This window comes from Schistocerca piceifrons, chromosome X (assembly GCF_021461385.2).
Source record: "Schistocerca piceifrons isolate TAMUIC-IGC-003096 chromosome X, iqSchPice1.1, whole genome shotgun sequence".
Classification (NCBI taxonomy): Eukaryota; Metazoa; Arthropoda; class Insecta; order Orthoptera; family Acrididae; genus Schistocerca; species Schistocerca piceifrons.
Genome location: NC_060149.1, coordinates 358,241,981 through 358,255,337, shown reverse-complemented (window position 1 = coordinate 358,255,337; position 13,357 = coordinate 358,241,981). Strand labels below are relative to the sequence as shown.

The following is a 13,357-nucleotide window of genomic DNA, read 5'->3' as shown; positions in this document are numbered from 1 at the left end:
ATGCCCCTCCATATACGCATCCAGTGAAGCCTATGGGGTGAGGATGACACGGCGGCCGGTCGATACCGTTGGGCCTTCCAAGACCTGTTTCGGACGGAGTTTAGTTTTTATGAGTATTTCCAGAAGTGTAGTGTTATTAAAATTCCACATACTCGAAAGCTTTAATAAGTAATAGTCTAAGTCTGTTGAACACGCTGACATCTTTAGGTGTCCCTCAAGTCTGCCATCTGAACAGCCTTTTCCAGACGCCAGCATCTGGTTGCCATCCTTTTTGACTTACGTAAAGAATACGACACGACCTGGCGACATCATATCCTTGCCACATTGTATGAGTGGGGTCTCCGGGGCCCGCTCCCGATTTTTATCCAAAACTTCCCGTCACTCCGTACTTTCCGTGTCCAAGTCGTACTGCTCCTCCAGTACTGGTGTTGCTGAATGGCGCCTACAGGGAGCCATCCACAAGGTGCAGTCATGGGATCTGACCTACAGCATCCAGTTTACAGCTGCAAAGTCGTGTGTTATGTATGCACTTCTGTCTGCATCGTACCGTTCATCCGCAACCCGAACTTTACCTTAATGACGATCCACTCACTGCAGTGGAGGCACATAGATTCTTAAGACTGGTTGTCGACGTTCGATTGACGGTTTCCTCACCTTCGTAAGCTTAAGCGGAAGTGCTGGCAGCACCTTAATGCCCTCCTCTGCTTGAGCAACACCAACTGGGGTGCAGATCGCTCTACGCTGCTGCTGCTCTACAGAGCCCTTGTTCAATCCCGCCTTCACTGTGGGAGCGTGGTTTTTGTTTCGGCAGCGTCCTCAGCGTTGTGTTTGCTCGACCCAGTGCACCACTGTGGCGTTCGCCAAGTGACGGGAGCTTTTAGAACGAGTCCGGTGACCAGTGTCCTGGTGGGGGCCGGAGTCCCTCCATTCAAGGTCAGGCGTGCACAACTGCTCGCCAGTTACGTTGCACACGTTCATATTCTCCTGCACATCCGAATTACCGTTTCCTTTTCCCAACCACAGCGGTTCATCTCCCGCATCAGCGGCCCAGGTCAGGCCTTACGATTGTGGTTCGCGTCCGGGCCCTTCTGTCTGAACTGGAGTCCTTCCCATTACCACCTCTCCTCGAGGTTGTACACCTCCATGGTGTACACCTAGGCCGCAGATTCTTCTGGACCTTTCGCGTGTCCCTAAGGACTCCGTTAACCTTGTGACTATCTGCTATCATTTCCTCTCGATTCTCGACGTGTACCAGGCCACGAAGTCGTTTACACCGACGGCTCGATGGCTGATGGTCACGCAGGCTTTGCGTATGTTCATGGAGGACTTATTGAACAGCACTCCTTGCCAGATCGCTGAAGTGTTTCCACTGCAGAGCTGATAGCCATATCTCGTGCTCTGGAGCACATCCGCTCATGCCCTGGCGAGTCATTTCTCCTGTGTACTGACTGTTTGAGCAGCCATCCTTTGGTAGCGTCCATTCAGGAGTCCATCTATGCCCTGGAAGGGTCCAGTCGTTCAGTGGTGTTTGTGTGGACCCCAGGACACGTCCGAATCCCAGGCAACGAGCTTTCCAACAGGCTGGCATCTCCGAAACTGACCTGCGTTCTGTCTTACACTGCAGGGTATTTCGGCTTTTTTTTTAAGACAGAATGACATAACCTCAGTACGCACAGCAAACTACGTTCCATTAAGAAGACTACGAATGTGTGGAAGTCTTCCATGTGGTCCACTCGCAGGGAATCAGTTGTCCTCTGCCGGCTCTGCATTGGCCATACGTGGCTAATGCATGGTTACCTCCTCCGTCGCGAGGACCCACCTCGGTGTCGCTGTGGTTCACAAATGACGGTCACTCACCTCTTGCTGGAGTGCCCACTTTTAGCCGGTCTGTGGCGGACTTTTAACTTTCCCAGCACCCTACCTTCGGTGTTTGGCGACAATGCCTCAACAGCAGCTTTAGTTGTACGTTTTATTCGTGAGGGTGGGTTTTATCATTTGATTAAGTTTTAGCGCTTGTCCTCCGTCCCTTTGTGTCCTCCACCCTAGTGCTTTTAGGGTGGAGGTTTTAATATATTTCAGAGTGGCTGGCTTCTCCTTTTTATTCTCATGGTCAGCCAGCCATGGTAATCTGATCTCTTGTTTTGATCTCTTATACATGTTTCTTGCGCCTCTCTGTGATTTTCTTGTCTGATTTTGTCCATTTTAGTGTTTGTTGCCCTTCTGTCAGTCTTGTGGTTTTCTCCTTTCTTCCAGCTGTGTTTAGCGGTTCTAGGCGCGCAGTCCGGAACCGCGCGACTGCTACGGTCGCAGGTTCGAATCCTGCCTCGGGCATGGATGTGTGTGATGTCCTTAGGTTAGTTAGGTTTAAGTAGTTCTAAGTTCTAGGGGACTGATGACCACAGATGTTAAGTCCCATAGTGCTCAGAGCCAATCCAGCTGTGTTTGACATGTCTCGATTATTTTACTCCCACCCTTGTGGAATTATTTTAATCAGAACGAGGGACCGATGACCTAGCAGTTTGGTCCCTCCCCCCGTCTTTTAAACCAACCAGCTGCAGAGTAATTATATGTAGTTTGATTTCTTACCCAGGTATCTGGTTGTCTTCATTCCGCGTGGAAGATATGTGCTGTGTATCTTGTTTGGAATTTGTCAGCTTGTGTGGTTTCAACATGATGGGCACACTTTGCACTCGTTGTTCGGATTCACATTGATTTACAGTTTGGACAACAAGGGACTGGTCGCGGTGGTCCTGTTCCGTGGCCAGCTCTTTCACCAGACGTGACCCCAGTGGATTACTACTTATGATGGAATGTGAGGAGCCCAATATAGGAGATTCCTGTCGAGACATGCATCTGGTTGATAGGATTTTTGCAGAGGCAGAAGTACTAGACCAAGCTATTGAGATTCTTGAGCGTGTGAGACAATTAATTGTGCGTCTCTGTACACTGTGTCGTAGTCCACATGTTGAGCAGTACGTTTTAGGGAACCGTTCTAAATTTATTGCCTATTGTACTGTACGCTGACAGGACAGATTGGACACGCTGTGGTAAATGTACGTGTTTCGTCTGGGGATTGTTGCATTATCATGTGTTTCGTGTAGTACGTTTTGATGATCGTATATTAAAGAAATTTTCATTGTTGCGAAATTATGTTCACGGAAAAAGGGTAATTGGCGTATAATTCTATAACGAGCCACCAGAAATCATGGGTACCTTACACCAAAATATTTAGATAATTTCCCTGAACAACCTCTGAACGGGGCAGAACGATTGGTCTCCGGGAGGCGGGTCTGTCGGTCCGTGACACTGTGGCCAGTACAGAGCATGCTGCTTAACAGTGAGGCGTATGTGGGACCTGTGAAGAGTAGAGTGCTGTACACAGCTCCGCACATAGGCACAATGTGAACACGGCGCGAGATGACCGCCATCTTATCTGCTTAGATGTAACTGACAAAATAGCTTCGTCCACAGTGCTGACGCAACGTTGGAGCACTGCAACGAGTGTCGATATGTCTGCGTCGACAGTTCGACAACGTCTTCTGCGAGCTGGACTGGTGCCACGCATGCCATTGCGTCTGCCTCCATTGACCAGAAACCACCATCGCCGCAGACTGCAATGGACATGCGAATGTCTTGCGTGCTGAGTGGCAAAACGTAGTGTTTTCGGACGATTCCCGCTTCTACATGTCCTACAGTGATGGGCGTATACGTGTCCGACCCCGCCATGGTGAACGCAGTCGGACAGACTGTATTGTTTAGCACCGAGCAAGGTAGCACAGTGATTAGCACACTAAACTCGCATTCGGGAGGACGACGGTTCAAACCCGCATCTGACCATCATGCATGTGGCGAGGAATGTGCAAGCCTTCTTCGAAGAATGACGGGTATCACTGATCCCCCGGCCATCTCGTTCACGTGACATGTCGCCCATCGAATATATCCGGGATACAGTCGGTCAGCAGCTTGTTTGTTCGGGCTGCAGTTGATGTTTTGTAGACGCGCCTACAAACTGCGTGGCAGAGTATTCCCTAGCAGCATATTCAGGTGATCTTTGATTCCGTGGCACGATGTCTAGCGGCACTGATTACAGCGTGTGGTGGCGCTACTCAGTACAGTCACAGTGCATGTACGGCTCTGTAATGCTAATCATTTGTGTAGTGTCATGTCCCTAGTCGGTAGAATAAATTTCATTGTGATCACATCTCTGGATTTTGGTGTTCCACTTTTTCCAAACAGTAGTCTAATTTGGGCCAACTCAATTAAGGCACAAGGAAATGTTAAGCCCAAAACCAAGTCATCAGGGCTATAACAGCCTTTGGAAGTTACAGCGTTTCTGTAGGTGGTATGCTCTTGCCTTCTTCTGATTTGTGCAGTAATTTAACCATTTATGAGGGGGAGACTGCTACAGTTACTAACAGTAGTGTAGCACGACGTTTTTCACGTTTACAAATCACTGTCAGAGGTGAAAGAATCGGCATTCAGCATATAGAGTCTTGTAATCGAACGAGGGATTGAACCTGAACATTTGCATTAGTTGTCTGACACCCTTTTAGCTGCTCAGATGAGAGACATACTTGGTCAAGTGTTTCATGTAGATCTCTCTTCAACAAGCTTAGTATTCTTATACTAACCAACCTCGCTATACATTAACTCTCTAAATAAGGAGATTAGTGATTGACAATACGAACTTCCTTTTAAAAGGAACAGCAGCATCTGTTAATTGGCTACTGGTCATGCTATTCCTCTTTATGTTATAAGCAAATTCTGAAGCATGTTTCAAAAATCTTTGCAGCTCAATTGAGCATACATTTTCAGTAGGATTCCTCAAGAATTTACGGCTGCATTACAAATCACAGAATTTAAATCCAAGTTGAAGCTTTTCTCCAGAAAAACACCTTCTGTTTCCTCCAGGACATACTAAACTCCACTTAATTACATTATGGGAACATAATTTCAGGAAACGAAAAGGGATTTCGAAAATATTAAAATGAATTGAAAAGGAGGACAAAAATGTTAATGCAAAAGGCATTCAGGTTTGTTTATCCTCATTACTCGCGGCATTTCGTCGATTCCCATAACAGTTCGAGCGTAGTGTGCATCCACACCGAAGTGATTAGATTAGTTAGATTAGATTAGTACTTGTTCCATAGATCATGAATACGACACTTCGTAATGATGTGGAACGTATCAGGTTAATAAAAGGCATCTATACAAGATATTACATTAGACAAAATATTACAGGACACTCAATTTTCTTTATTTTTTATTTTTTTTATTTTTTTTTTTATTTATTTATTTTTTTTTTTTTTTTTGAGGTTGGGAAATTACCCACTTACTATATCCAAAAATTCATCCAATGAGTAGAAGGCGTTGCCATTAAGAAATTCTTTTAATTTACTTTTAAATGCTATATGGCTATCTGTCAGACTTTGATGCTATTAGGTAAGTGACCAAAGACTTTTGTGGCAGCATAATTTACCCCCTTCTGAGCCAAAGTTAGATTTAACCTTGAGTAGTGAAGATCATCCTTTCTCCTAGTGTTGTACCCATGTACACTGCTATTACTTTTTAATTCGTTCGGATTGTTAATAACAAATTTCATAAGTGAATGTATATATTGTTAGGCTACAGTGAAGATTTCTAGCTCTTTAAATAAGTGTCTGCAGGATGATCTTGGAGGAGCTCCAGCAATTATTATGATTACACGCTTTTGTGCAATGAACACTCTTTTACTCAATGATGAGTTACCCCAGAATATGATGCCATACGAAAGCAGAGAATGAAAATAGGCGTGGTAAGCTAATTTACTCAGATGTATATCGCCAAAATTTGCAATGACCCGAATAGCATAAGTAGCCGAACTCAAACGTTTCAGCAGATCCTCAGTGTGTTTTTTCCAGTTCAACCCCTCATCAATGCATACACCTAGAAATTTTGAATATTCTGCCTTAGCTACTGATTTCTGATCGAAGTCTGTATTTATTAATGGGGTCATTCCATTTACTGTGTGGAACTGTATATACTGTATTTTGTCAAAGTTTAATGAGAGCCCATTTGCAGAGAACCACTTAATGATTTTCTGAAAAACATCGTTTACAATTTCACCAGTTAATTCTTGTCTGTCGGGTGGGATAGCTATAGTTGTATCATCGTCAAAAAGTACCAGCTTTGCATCTTCGTGAATATAGAATGGCAAGTCATTAATATATATTAAGAACAGCAGAGGACCCAAGACCGAACCTTGTGGCACCTCATTCTTGATTGTTCCCCAGTTTTAGAAATCACCAGTTTTTTGCGTATTATGTGAACTGTTTATTTCAACTTTCTGCACTCTTCCAGTTAGGTATGATTTAAACCATTTGAGCACTGTCCCATTCATACCACAGTACTTGAGCTTATCTAGAAGTATTCCATGATTTACACAATCAAAAGCCTTTGATAGAGCACAAAAAATCCCAACGGGTGACTTCCGGTTACTCAGAGCATTTAATATTTCATTAGTGAAATTGTATGTAGCATTTTCTGTTGAAAAACCCTTCTGGAAACCAAACTGACATTTTGTTAAAACTTTATTTTTACAAAGGTGTGAAACTACTCTACAATACATTACTTTATCAAGAATTTTGGATAAGTCAGTCAGAAGAGAGATTGGGTGGTAGTTGTTGACATCAGACGTATCCCCTTTTTTATGCAATGGTATAACAATGGCATACTTCAGTCTATCTGGGAAAATACCCTGCTTCAGAGAGCTATTACATATGTGGCTAAGAATCCCACTTCTTTCTTGGGAACAAGCTTTTATTATCCTGCTGGAAATGCCACCAATTCCATGTGAGGTTTTATTCTTGAGAGAGTTTATTATCTTCCTAATTTCAGATGGAGAGTTGGGTGGCATTTCAATTCTATCAAATGGTGTGGGTAAGGCCTCTTCCATTAACTGCCTTGCTTCTTCTAATGAACATTTAGATCCTATTTTCTCTACAATATTTAAAAAATGATTATTCAAAATGTTTTTGACTTCCGGCTTGTTGTTTATCAAGTTTCCATTCACTTTGATGGTGATGCCGTCATCCTGTACTCTTGGTTGTCCTGTCTCCCTTGTAATAATATTCCAAATTGTTTTGATTTTGTTATCAGAGGTATTAATCTCAGACATGATGCACATGCTTCTGGACTTTTTAATAACCTTTCTTAATGTAGCACAGTAGTTTTTATAATATTTGGCTGTTTCTGGGTCATTACTCTTTCTTGTTGTTAGATACAGTTCCCTTTTGTGGTTACAAGATATTTTTATTCCTTTAGTAAGCCAAGGTTTTTTGCACAGTTTCTTATAATTAGATTTAACTACTTTCTTGGGGAAACAGTTTTCAAATTCTCTTACAAGTGTATCATGAAATAAGTTATATTTTAAATTAGCATCGGGTTCCTTGTACACCTCATCCCAGTCTAACTGCTGAAGATTTCTCTGAAATTTCTAATTGTTGAGTCATTAATTGAACACACAACTTTGGAGGGTAGTTTTGAATTACTGAATGGAGCTGTGTCATATACTGTAACTAGCTGAGCATCATGATCAGAAAGCCCATTCTCAACAGGACAAGAATTTATGTTTTTAAACCTATCGTGGTCTATAAAAGTGTTATCTATCAATGTGCTGCTGTCTTTTACTACCCGAGAAGGAAAATTAATGACAGATGTCAAATTGAAAGAATGGAGCAAGACATCCCAGTCATTCTTCCTATTACATTCTTTCAGTGAGTCAACATTGAAGTCCCTACAAATAATAATTTGCTTTCCCCTATCTGACAGATAGCACAACAAGGCATCCAAGTTTTCCAGGAATAAATGGAAGTTTCCTGAAGGGGACCTATATACTGTTACAATTATAAAAGGGCCCTCCTTCAGTTTAAGTTGACAGGCACATGCTTCTATATGTTGCTCTAGACAAAACTTTTTTGCATCTAAGCTTTCTAAACAGTGATAACTTTTGACATATGTGGCAACTCCTCCTCCCACCTTATTCTCGCTACTCATATGTGCAGCTAGTTTATAACCACTGATATTTACCTTTTCCATATCAGACACAATGTGATGCTCAGACAGGCATAGTATATCTATTACATTATTAGATTCAATGTCATCTAAACAAACCAGGAGCTCATCTACCTTATTCTTCAATCCCGGAATATTTTGGTGAAAAATGGTAACATTATTTTTTACTTTATTTTGTTAGAATCTACTTTTTTCTTTAATCCACCAATATTTTGGTTAAATATGGTAACATTATTATTTACTTTCCTGTTGTGAGAATTTTGTGAGTTTTGGACCTCTTTAGCACCTGCCTGTCTGAACTTCTCATTGGACACTGATATTAGTCTAAAAAAGAGGTACATCCATGAGTACTAGTGTCCCCCCTTATGGATTTTGCTACCAACCCTGCCAGTGGTCATTAGTCATCCTCGCTTTAATTATATATGTGGTGTCTGTTCTTTCAGACGTGATCACTTCAGTGCGGATGCACACCGCACTCAAACCCCTATGGAAATCGTTGAAATGCCGCGAGTAATGATGATAATGGGCAAGAGGCACTATGTCAGTAGTGAGTGGATAAGTTGACAATTTGGTCTGACAGAAGGAATGCTAGAGTAGTCTGTGTAATTGCAATGGCACAGTGGTCGGTGTCATTGTCATCTTGCCGTATCCACAGGTCTCCTTTATAGGGGATTTTGCAGTTTGGTGGACATCCCAAGCCAATCTGTATCCCACTGAGCGATTTCCATACAGTTCAAGATTCTGCATCACAAGGAGCAATCTTTCCATACATTTCAAATGGTTTGGAAATTTAGGTATCCATTATTTGGCTCTAGTTTTCACTAGATCATTGCATTATATTAATCTCATCCATGGAATCCAACAGAGAGGGTACGGACCAAGGATTCACTTCTGGGGCAGGGGTCTCGCCAATCCTCAAATATAAATCATCATTATCCCCACTTTTAAAGTGTCACTTATGAATATGATTATAATAGTAATAAGAACAATGAAACATTTAATTACAAAAATATACAGAATGTTTTACTATAGTAGTAGTAGTAATAATAATAATAATAATAATAATAATAATAATAATAATAATAATAATAATGTGTTTGTATCTGTGCTCAGGCCAGTATTTATGATCTATAGACATCTAGGCAGAACTTTGCTGTTATTACGTACTATATGACAGATACCATTTTTTATTCCTGTACTTTTATTGTCTGCAAAAGAGAACAAAATTTCTTTTTACAGTGCTAGTGAAAGATCATTTATGTGTATCAGAAACAGAGGACCTAAAACAGACCTCTGTTGTGCACCATGTGTGATTGCTTCTAGTCTTTGGTGCCTATTGCTATTTGATTGACATACTGGTGGTACACTCAATTTATAGTCAGTGGATAAGATAGAAACTGTGAACCACATGTCTCAAATATTCTGTAATAATATATTTTAACTTTCGCTTAAGTATAACATGACTCCTACTATCAAGAGCCTTAGCCAACTCACAAAATATTCCCAATGATGATGATTTCTGATTAATTGATTCTCGTGTATCACATATCAAGGTCAATACACTACAGCTTGTTCAGCTGACAGTCCTTTTTTGAAATCCAAACTCTGTGCCTTTGAGTGTTTTCTGCACTGTTTATAAAGCCTTTTGTACATTTTATCTCCACTTTTGTAGAGTAGGATGACCAAGTCATGTTTATCTGTGAAAGTACCAATATGAAAAGATTGCTTATATAATTGCCTTGTTGTCTTATAAACTTCAGCTGAGCAACATGTGATTATTTTCCTACTGATTTAATCGTAATTGCTTGAGCAAGTATTTTAAGAGTTGGTAATGCTGGGGACATCTTTGGGAGATGTAGGATATAAAACTTTATTAAATTTGTTTTGGAATGTTTTTATTTGAAAACTTAGTCTATCTATTAGTGCTCAGATTTAAATTATCTTTTACTCTGCATTGCAGAAAATGTATTAAAAGAGTAATTTTGGGCTACATTATTTGGTCAAGACATTGTATACGCGAAAGCAATTTCCTCATTTCTTGTTTCATTTATTCTGTCTAATATTTTCTGTGCTCAGATAGTACTTACCTTATTACTGGAGGAACTTCTTTTTTTCTAAAAATAACATATGTTTTGATGGTCTGATCACTTTAAGCATTATTCTGTTGGTGATACAGGGTTTAGAAGCATTTAGTATATCTTAAGTGATGGTACACTATGTATAAAACAGTTCCTGTAAATGATGCCTACTGCTGTTTACAAGGTACTACCCATTCTCCCCTACTATTGAAACTATAAAACAGATACTGAATTCCTGTGGGTTAAAAATATCACCAGAGAAATTAGCTGTTGCCCATTTGCAAAGAAACAATTATAAACAGCATTTGTTGTTGGTTAATTTTCAAACTATAAAACGCTAATAAAATCCCGGGATCAATTTCTAAGAATCCATAAGTTGCAAGATTGTAGACATCCACTACAAAACACTGTTTAATCGTGAAATGGTGTGAACTGTAGCAGGGCAACTCAGAAATGTGTGAGACGACAATGTAAAACAGTTTAGTGTACTGTCACAAGTATATGTGGACAGAGGTCTTGGGTATAGTTCTCATTGAATGCTATGTGTATTTCACATATGGTGTGTCATGTAGAGAATCGGGATAGCTTAGAAAGTACATAGGGATGACATCATACATGACTAGACCATGACAGTTAAACTTTCAATACTAGGTGATCTGGGAGTTAGATGACACCCAAAGCATCATTTAATACCTGTAGAGTATGTTACAGGAGAGTGGAGACACTTGCCAATTTTGTATCAAGTTTCTGAAGACATCAAGTCATTACACATAGCCTTCATTAGAGACTTCCTGGCATCCTGTGTTTCTCTTGTCAGACTGTGTATAGTTGTCTTAGAGAGTTTACAATGTATGCTCAACAACTCTCCAAATGGGTTACTAAAACAGAGCAGAACATGGTCCAACCAATCTGGTGTCTGTCTCACCATACTGATTAAGGTGGTAATAAACTGGACTTTCATCTGAGAGTACAGTGATTCAGATCCTTGTCTAGATTTAGGTTTTCCATTGTTACCTAAACTCCTTTATTTAAGGCTATTTGGTTTCTTTGAAAAGGAGTCAGACAATCATTTTTCCCCCATCCATCCCCGGGCCTAGCCTGTGACCCAACTTTGATTATTGCAGAAAGAGACTAATATGGAACTGCCAGTTTTTTCATCTGGAATGATACAATGTTAGGAGCATGTACACCATCACACCTGTTTAAAGGATAATGTAATGGCTCTGGCCCATAGGGATGGCATATCCTTATAATCCACACACTATTGTGACTTTTGCATAATTGGGTAAGTGCAACACCAGGTGGACCAGTAGCTACATCATGAGGACCTAATGAATCTAGAGTGGTTAGCTAACTCTCCAGACTTATATCTGATTAAACATGTGTGAGACAATGTAGGATGAAAGATTACAGGCTGGACACCAGCACCACACACGTGTAACGGTGGGAGGCATTATCCCAAGTTATGCTGAATGGTGTGTCCCACTGTGTAGAGAGATTCTATCCATCCTGTATTTCTTGAAAAGGTATTATGTTCTGCATTGACCTTCCTATATGCCACTGATAGAAGGCTATCATTGTACGTCAGTTGCTGCCTGTAACAGGTTATCCTGTACACTCTGTATCCGTATCACTGTGTTACATGTCACTATATTGCCGGAGATCATTTCTGATGTTCACATTTTTTATGGATCTAAAAGATCCCTTAACTTATAGATGCAAGTGTAATATGGTTTGAATTATGAATGAATGCTCAAAGTGCTACAAATTTAATTTGTTGGTGTGTCCAAACGTTTTTGGGAAAATGCCAGAACGTGAGCCTGATAAGTTTTCTTTCCCACCCTTGTCCATCTCAGTTAATGGCTTACCTCTAGTAAGTTAAATAACACCAACAGAATGTTAAACTGAAACCTGCCTACCTTCTTCTTTCTTGCTTAAGAAGAAGAAGAAGAAGAAGAAGAAGAAGAAGAAGAAAAGCATTCACAATTTGTGTGAACAATATGATTTTCTTTTATGTATAGATATTATTCTGTTGTTGCTAGTTAATAGATTTATGTGCACACAATAAAAGTCAAATGGGTTTCACTAAACTGATAATATATCAGTAATAATCTGGTTGTTGTTGTTGTGGTCTTCAGTCCTGAGACTGGTTTGATGCAGCTCTCCATGCTACTCTATCCTTTGCAAGCTTCTTCATGTCCCAGTACATACTGCAGCTTACATCCTTCTGAATCTGCTTAGTGTATTTATCTCTTGGCCTCCCTCTATGATTTTTATCCTCCACGCTCGCCTCCAATACTAAATTGCTGATCCCTTGATGCCTCAGAACATCTCCTACCAACCGATCCCTTCTTCTAGTCAAATTGTTCCACAAACTCCTCTTCTCCCCAATTCTATTCAATACCTCCTCATTAGTTATGTGATCTACCCACCTTATCTTCAGCATTCTTCTGTAGCACCACATTTCGAAAGCTTCTATTCTCTTCTTGTCCAAACTATTTATCGTCCATGTTTCACTTCCATACATGGCTACACTCCATACAAATACTTTCAGAAACGACTTCCTGACACTTAAATCTATACTCGATGTTAACAAATTTCTCTTCTTGAGAAACGCTTTCCTTGCCATTGCCAGTCTACATTTTATATCCTCTCTACTTCGACCATCATCAGCTATTTTGCTCCCCAAATAGCATTACTCCTTTACTACTTTAAATGTCTCATTTCCTAATCTAATTCCCTCAGCATCACCCGAGTTAACTCGACTACATTCCATTATCGTCGTTTTGCTTTTGTTGATGTTCATCTTATATCCTCCTTTCAAGACACTGTCCATTCCGTTCAACTGCTCCTCCAAGTCCTTTGCTGTCTCTGACAGAATTACAATGTCATCGGCGAACCTCAAAGTTTTTATTTCTTCTCCATGGACTTTAATACCTACTCCAAATTTTTCTTTTCTTTTCTTTCCTTTACTGCTTGCTCAATATACAGATTGAATAACATCGGGGATAGGCTACAACCCTGTCTCACTCCCTTCCCAACCACTGCTTCCTTTTCATGTCACTCGACTCTTATAACTGCCATCTGGTTTCTGTACAAATTGTAAATAGCCTTTCACTCCCTGTGTCAGTGATATAAAGTTACCTTAATGTTTAGGTGTATTGTACTACAGTTTTCTAAATTTGTGTTAAGTTTCCATATGTTTCCAAAACATTTGGTGAGAAAAG

The 13,357-nt window shown here is 40.5% G+C and overlaps 1 protein-coding gene across 3 annotated transcripts in view; it reads left to right on the top strand.

Moving 5' to 3' along the window:
• LOC124722889 (calcium uptake protein 3, mitochondrial-like) overlaps positions 1-13,357 on the top strand; it is a 636,966-nt gene that overhangs the window by 580,431 nt on the left and 43,178 nt on the right. The gene's annotated exons all lie outside the window — the stretch shown is intronic.